The sequence below is a fragment of the Tachyglossus aculeatus genome, chromosome 9 (genome assembly GCF_015852505.1).
Source record: "Tachyglossus aculeatus isolate mTacAcu1 chromosome 9, mTacAcu1.pri, whole genome shotgun sequence".
Lineage (NCBI taxonomy): Eukaryota > Metazoa > Chordata > Mammalia > Monotremata > Tachyglossidae > Tachyglossus > Tachyglossus aculeatus.
The window spans coordinates 64,185,200-64,193,154 of NC_052074.1; the positions used below are offsets into that span (position 1 = coordinate 64,185,200).

General features: G+C 41.7%; 1 non-coding gene across 1 annotated transcript; it reads right to left on the reverse strand.

The window, feature by feature from the left end:
- Positions 1 to 1,220: 1,220 nt before the first annotated feature.
- Positions 1,221 to 1,358, reverse strand: LOC119932768. Its single transcript, XR_005452502.1, has one exon. It is a non-coding gene; the product is annotated as a small nucleolar RNA SNORA7 (small nucleolar RNA).
- Between the last annotated feature and the right edge of the window lie 6,597 nt (positions 1,359 to 7,955).

A 7,955-nucleotide genomic window follows, 5' to 3' on the forward strand; every position in this document is an offset into this window, starting at 1 on the left:
AGATGTTGAAATAGATAGATAGATAGATAGATAGATAGATAGATAGATAGATAGATATAGATAGATATTCTTTGATCCATGCAATCAAAAGGGAGAATGGGGCTTGACACTCAAAATCTGGATGTCTTTTTCCTCTTTGGTTTGCTGTAAAAATGGAAGATTGGGGTTTAGCAAGAATTTCCCCCACAGATTTGTCAGTGGAGTCTGCATTGGCATTTCTTAAATACTCTGTAAATAGTTTGAGGGCTCTTCATCTGTTTTCTGTTTCAAGGTGGACAGCTATCAGATGAACTGTCAGCTGTTTTGACTTAGGGTGAGTCACTTCACTTGTCTGTGCCTCAGGTCCCTCATCTGTAAAATGGGGGTGAAGACTGTGAGCCCCCCATGAGACAACCTGATCACCTTGTAGCCTCCCCTGCGCTTAGAACAGTGCTTTGCACATAGTAAGCCCTTAACAAATACCATCATTATTATTATTGTTATGAACAGCAACCAGAGGATTATAGCCGGCACTCAGTCCTGGCACTCAGTCATAGGGTCTTGAGGAAATCTGGCTGCAAGGAAGCAAGAAATTGAATTTAACATCTTAATAAAGAAAAAGACAACACTGAGAATCAGAAAATCCAGTTAACCCCTCGCTGCATCCATTTCCTCATCTGTAAAATTGAGATAAGATATCTTTCTCCCTTCTCTTAAATTGTTAGCCCCATGTGGTACAAGGACTGCATATGAGAAGCATTGTGGTCTAGTGGAAGGAGCAAGGACTTGTATTCTAATCCTTTCATTCATTCATTCAATTGTATTTATTGAGCGCTTACTGTGTGCAGAGCACTGTACTAGGCGCTTGGGAAGTACAAGTTGGCATCATATAGAGAATGTCCCTACCCAACAGTGGGCTCACAGTCTAGAAGTCTAATCACAGTCTAATCCTGGCCCTACCATTTGCCTGCTGTGTGACTTATGGTTAGCCACTTACCTTCTCTGTGCCTGTTTGTCTTGTCTTACGCCGTTGAGTTGTTTCCGACCCTTAGCGACACAACGGACATATCTCTCCCAGAATACCCAGCTCTCCACCTGCAATCATTCTGGTAGCGGATCCAGAGAGTTTTCTTGGGAAAAATATGGAAGTGGTTTACCATTGCCCCCTTCCAAGCAGTAAATTTGAGTCTCCACCCTCGACTCTCTCCCATGTCACAGCTGCCCAGCACGGGTGAGTTTTGACTCGTAGCAGATTGCCTTCCACTCGCTAGCCACCGCCCAAGCTAGGAATGGAACGGGTAGGCCTCCGCTTGACTCTCCCTCCCATAGCCGAGACTGGTAGAGGACTGGAAACTCTCCAGGTGCGACCCTGAGAGGTGATGTGCCTGTTTACTCAACTGTAATATAATAATTGTATATTTTTCAATGGTATTTGTTAAGAGTTTACTGTGTGTCAAGGGCTGGAGTGATAAAAATCGATCAGTTTGGGCATAATCTCTGACCCACAGTTTAAGTAGGCGAGAGAACAGTGCTTACTATATGCCAAACACTGTGATAAATGCTGAGGCTAGCTACAAGATAATCAGGCTGTACATACTCCCTGTTCCACAAGGGGATCATAATCTAGGTTGAAGGGAGATTAGGTATTGGCTCTCCATATACAGATGGGAAAACTGAGGCTCAATGGAGATAACTGACTTGCCCAAGGTCATACAAGTGGCAAAACCAGGATTAGAAACCAGGTCTTCCCACTTCCAGGCCTGTACTCATTCCACTATGTCACTATTCTCCCTCCTACTTAGAAGCAGCCTGGCTTAGTGGCAAGAGCCCGGGCTTGGAAGTCGGAGGTCATGGGTTCTAATCCTGGCTCCGCCACCTGTCTGCTGTGTGACCTTGAGCAAGTCACTTAACTTCCCGGTTCCTCAGTTGCTTCTGTAAAATGGGGGTCGAGACCATGAGCCCCATGTGGGACAGGGACTGTGTCCAACCTGATTACCTTGTAACTATCCAAGTGCTTAGAACAGTGCTTGGCACATAGCAAACAAATTCCATAATTATTATTACTATTACTGCTAACCCCACGTGGGCAGGGATTATGACTGACATGATTATCTTATATTCATTTGTTCATTCATTCAATCATATTTATTGAGCACTTACTATGTGCAGAGCTCTCTACTAAGCACTTAGGAAGTACAAGTTGGCAACATACAGAGACAGTCCCTATCCAACAATGGGCTCACAGCCTAGAGGGACTTATATCTACCCCCGTAGTTGGCAAGCATTCAACAAATACATATTTATTACTCTATTTTACTTGTACCTATTTATTCTATTTATTTTGTTTGGTTTATATGTCTTGTTTTGATGTCTGTCTCCCCCTTCTAGACTGTGAGCCCACTGTTGGTTAGGGACCGTCTCTATATGTTGCAAACCTGGACTTCCCAAGCGCTTAGTACAGTGCTTTGCACACAGTATGCACTCAATAAATACGATTGAATGAAAATACCACATTTATGGCCATTATTCTCCCACTCCCTTCCGGGTCTCCCTGACTCTCTTCCTTTCTTCTTCCCCCCCACCCAGTCCCACAGCACTTATGTACATATCTGTAATTTATTTATTTGTACCGATGTCTGTCTCTGAGTCTAGACTGTGAGCTCTTTGTAGACAGGGAATGTGTCTGTTTATTGTTGTATTGTACTCTGTAGAACAGTGCTTTGCACATAGTAAGCGCTTAAAAATCCATTATTATTATTATTAGGCAGGGGTGTGTCTGTTTATTGTTGTATTGCATTCTCCCAGTTGCTTAGAACAGTGCTCTGCACCGAGTAAGAGCTCAATAAATATGATTGAATGAATGAACTGAATGAATCTTGTATCTATCCCCGCACTTAACACAGTCCTTTGGCATCTATCAATCAAGTAGACCTCCACACAAATCCAGGTTTCATAGCATCCTGAATCCCTTCATTCGGGGATATAAAAAAGCAGAAAATAGGGTTAAAAAAAGCAATCAAGCAAGGAAAGGGCACAGTAACACCAATGCCCAGGCTGAGATTAAAGTAAGAAGGAAATTCTAATGCCCCCTCCCTCCAGCCCCCTCCTTCCCCGCCGCACATATAAGCTCCTCTTCATTCCCCCCTTCACTAACTACCACCTTCAGCTTACATTTCTCAGCCAGGTTTTTGCCTGGAAATGAAAGACTCCAGACACTTTCAGTTTAGAAAATAATTTCTAATATACAGCATTTCTTCAAATGTTTCTCCTTATCAGGTTGAGTCCCTATTTCCCAAATTTATCCTGCACAGGAAAGATTCTTTATTTAATGGACATTTTGGGCTCCACTCCTGGGGGATTGGGACATTCTTGGTGCTTTTTTTTTATGGGGGAAGTTGAGAGAGGAAACAGTTTACTTTCTATCTTGGTGAATATTACTGAATAAATCAATAAATACGATTGATTGATTGATTGATATTCTGGGCAATGTGTTTTCCTAGTTTGAACACTTCCTCCCACAGAAAGTAATCACTGACTACTGTCAACAAATATCAAATAACAAATATCTTGTCTCTCTGATGCCCAAGAGGCTATAATAGTAACAATAATAATACTTGTTAAGCACTTACTATGTGTCAAGCCCTCTTCTAAGTGCTGAGGTCGATAGAAGCTAATCAGGTTAGAAACAGTCCCTGTCCCACATGGGGCTCACACTCTTAACCCCCATTTTACAGATGAGGTAACTGAGGCCCAGAGAATAATAATAATAATAATGGCATTTATTAAGTGCTTACTATGTGCCAAGCACTGTTTTAAGCGCTGGCAGGGATACAAGGTAATGAGGTTGTCCCACATGGGGCTTATAGTCTTAATCCCCATTTTACAGATGAGGTAACTGAGGCCCAGAGAAGTTAAGTGACTTGTCCAAGGTCACACAGTAGACATGTGGCAGAGTTGGGAGAGTGCTCTAACCACTACGCCATGCTGCTTCATATCAGGTTAGGAGTCAAGACCTCATCCCTACTCCCGGACCGCCAAGTTAGGCACAACTGAGGGTTTACTGGTCTAAGTACGAGATGAGGGTTTTCTTTATTTTCAATATTTAAAAGCTGAAAAAAGCCTTCTGCCGTTTAAATGGAAATTCTAAGCTAATGACGGAGGGCAACTGTTCTTATGGAAAGCTGCTGCCTGGGGAGGGAACATCATTCCCACAAGTAAGAGGCAAATAGCTCTTTAAGTAACAGCAGAGGCAACAGAAAATAGTCCATTTCTTGGAATAAATCTACTGCATTGTCTCTATGGGTCTGACCGAGTTTAGCTAAAACAGTTGCCACCACAGAGGGCTGGCTACTACAGTGGACAGGGGAAGTGGATGGTACATACCATGGTATCCAGATGTCCCAATTTCGGTGGGCAGATCCTGAATTTCTGTCAGAGTTCTCCCTCTGGGTTCAGCCTCGCTGGGATATGTTCGTACTCTGAAAAAATCTAAAGGAAAAGAGAGCTAAGGAAAGCAATTCCGAACCATACGGTTTCACATCTCAGCTGAAGGGCGGGATTGCATTTGGAACAGAACATACACACCTTCCGACAGAGGCAGAGAAGGCCTAAGGAAGGGAGAGTCTTTTCCAGATGTACAGTCCAGGGCTGGGAACACTGCAGTCTAAACTCCCTGTGGGCAAGGATAAATTCTACCGCAATGTTCACTTAGAACAGTGCTCTGCATTCAGTAAATACCATTGTTTGACCTGGGATTCCCTTCCACCTCTCAAGCTGGGGCAATGGGAGCCATTCCCTCATCCTCCAGCTCCTTATGGTCAGGGAATGTGTCTGCTAATTCTGTTGTATTGTACTCTCCCAAGCTCTTAGTACAGTGCTCTGCACACAGTAAACACCCAATAAATACCATTGCTTGACTGACTGACTGATAATGAGTAGAACTAGAAGGGAGAAGTACATGATTCCCAGAGTATGTACTGTGTTTCTAGTCTGCCTGCTAATCACATTGGTTTTTTAATTGCCCGTATTATGGGGCTGGAATCACTGCAGGGTACGACTCTGAGTATCTATCATTTTATATCCTTGGAGTCTGGGCCTCAAAACTAATATACAAAATCACATTAGATCCCTGCACTTACAAAACTTTAGTAGGAATGTAGCACCAGTTCCTTGGAACAAAACCAATTACATCGTGACTGCTGCTGACTTTGGGATTCTGATGGTGCCCGAACGGCCATCTGAAAGAAAGGAAAAAATCAACAAGACAAAATTCATGTTGAATTTCACCCAGGACTTGAATTTGAAAAGGATAGAACATAGGGGGATATGGCACTGGGGACTTGGTGAATGCCCTAGAAATATTAAGTTTGGTCGCTACTTTGTTGGCCAAAGAAGAGCCTGATTAGCTGAGGAGGAAATTGTTGAAAATGAAAAATGGTCCGCAGCCTAGTCCGGACTGTAGTAGAGGAATAAAAAAGATCAGTGTTCTTTAAACTCCGTCTTCGCAGCAGATTGACTCTGCCTCAGGGACATTTTCTGGGAAGTTTTTTTATCCCCCAAATCCTTCCTGTGAATTTCTCCCTTAAAACAATCAGAATTCTCAGTCAATAGTCTGTCAACCCTAGTAACTACAAAAAAGTGAAGTGAAACTGGGTATTTGAAAACAAGGCAAACAGAGGAATTGTTTTAAGGATACAATGAAAAGAACCTTCAGAAAATGCTACATCCTAGCTGAAAACTGAGATTCAACTATTACTGTTAAACCGGTGTAGATTGTGATCAAGAAATAAGATTTTCTGTTTGAATAATAATATTCTAAAGAGAAGCTTTCTTTGGATTTTGAACCCAGGAGACAAAAGTAAAACAGTCCGTGAGATGTAAACAACAAGCACATCAGCACAAAAACAGACAATCCTTGTTTGCATAATAAAGTTGGGATGGAAGATCCCTTATTGGCCTTAATAATAATAATAATAGCAATGGCATTTAAGCACTTACTATGTGCCAAGCACTAAGTGCTTAGCATAATGCTGTGCACAAAGTGCTCAATTAATTCATTCATTCAATTGTATTTATTGAGCACTTACTGTGTGCAGAGCACTGTACTAAGCACTTGAATAATAAATAAATATGGTTGAATGAATGAATGAATGTTCTAAGTGCTGGAGGAGATACAAGGTAATCAGGTTGACCCAGGTGGGGTGCACAGTCAATCCCCATTTTACAGATGAGGTAACTGAGGCACAGAGAAGGTAAGTGACTTGTCCAAGGCCACACAGCAGTAGCGCCCATTCATAGGTAAATTTCACCACCAGTAGCATCTTCTTTGAGCAGTGATATAGATAAATATAAATACATAGGTAGAAAGCTATTACCTACATCTCTAGCAGCACGGGACTTTGTTAGGCAAAAATACCCTTAATATACAAATCATTGTCACAGTGATCTGAGAGACTCCACTGGACTTCATCTTCTCACTAACATATCTGGTTTTCTCAACTTGTATATAAACCTCCTTATTTCTCACACTGAATGAGTAAAATACACCTTGTAAAATATGTTTAATGGACAAGGGTGAAGGTAATTGGTATTCTCATTTGCCCAGATAAATGCACCAGTCAAGTTCTTAATTATTTGAGACCTTGACCCTGTGTTTGTAATGAACAAGCAGTGGTATTTATTGAGCACTTACTGTGTGCAGATCACTGTACTAAGCACTTGGGAGAGTTCAGTACAACAGAGCTGGTAAGCACGTTCTGTCATAACTCTTGAGCTTCTCAGGAGTTGAAAAACATGCTGAAGAGGAACACTGCTTTTTTAAGGGCTATGTGATTGATTTATAAAAATTGTTTCCCAGTTTTCCAGTGGCTTTCAGGCACCAAACCCCACAACTCCTGCCCTAGCTCAACATCCTGAAGAGTTTAGGGTGCTTTTCACAAATGATCTTTTAACCCCTCAGTTATCACTACACAGTATGGAGTTTACAGTCTCCATACAGTGTAGTGATAACTGTGGGGTTAAAAATCGTTTGTGAAAAACACCCTAAACTCTTCGGGAGAAAGGTATTATAGAAATAGAAATTGTTATTTTCATTTTAATTACCATTAGTACCACAGATTTGGACCAGAAGATTTAGGAAATGACCAGAAAGATAGTTGATAGTCCCTCTTCTAGACTGTTAGCCCACTGTTGGGTAGGGACCATCTCTATATGTTGCCAACTTGTACTTCCCAAGCGCTTAGTACAGTGTTCTGCACACAGTAAGCACTCAATAAATACGATTGATTGATTGATTGATCCCCAAATCTAGTGCCATATAAGATGCTAGTATTCCAAAGCTGAAATGGAGAATAAATGTAGAAATGGGCTGTTTGTCCCAAATCAAGCTGTTTGTGTCTGACAGTGAGTGTCAATCATCTGTCTCCAGAAGATTCTGAGATGTTCTGGGAGTTTACTCTAAAAGTGTTCTTGGACGGGAGTAAATTGGTGCAATTCGATTGGACTTTGAATGGTATGAGCCATTAGCTTGTCCTCGGAGGGGCCCTTGGAAAAAAGTTTATTCCAAAAGTTTGCAGAGGTCATTTGATTAGTGATGCTGCCAAAGTTGCAGTTATTTTTAGGATACTTCCAAACACCTAGAAAGGTTAAATATCCCCAATCTGAAATTGCCTAGTCAGAATTTAAAGGGAGTTGGGCAAGAATAGAACAAGATCTGACTTTGAGTAATATGCAGGCTTGCAGCCCAAAACACGGAGTAAGTTGTTTGTGAGCCAATGGCCATTTTCCAGGGGTAGAAGGCTGGGAATGAGATGCACTGCAAAGCAAGATTAAATAAGGCTGCATTTTTAATAGCAGGATCTGGTTTCGCGCATATCCTGATTTCACCTCCTTCTACCTGTGTTTATTCAACTTCTGAAAGGAAACAGATTCATTGTTGATTACCTTAGGTACAAGATTTAGATTGCATTGGAAGGAAG